This window comes from Penaeus chinensis, chromosome 31 (assembly GCF_019202785.1).
Source record: "Penaeus chinensis breed Huanghai No. 1 chromosome 31, ASM1920278v2, whole genome shotgun sequence".
NCBI classification, from domain to species: Eukaryota; Metazoa; Arthropoda; class Malacostraca; order Decapoda; family Penaeidae; genus Penaeus; species Penaeus chinensis.
In genome coordinates, this window is record NC_061849.1 from 9871017 (window position 1) to 9871300 (window position 284).

A 284-nucleotide genomic window follows, 5' to 3' on the forward strand; every position below is an offset into this window, starting at 1 on the left:
AAAAAATATGTAAAGTGTGCCACAGACCTTAAGGATGAAACTATATGTCTGTCTTTAGATGAATAGTTTATCATTCACATAGCTGTGGCTTTGGACAAAGTACAGAGTAATAAAAAGTACAATTGCCGAAGCAGTGAACATATGGAAAGAATTAATCACAACTTAAAGCAATGCCAGAGATCCAGTAACTGCTGCGAAAAAGATGTTTGACCAAGTTATAACATAAGCTTTTTCCATTAAAACTGCTTAGTGCAGAAGTGAATAATGCAATGGACAATGCCAAT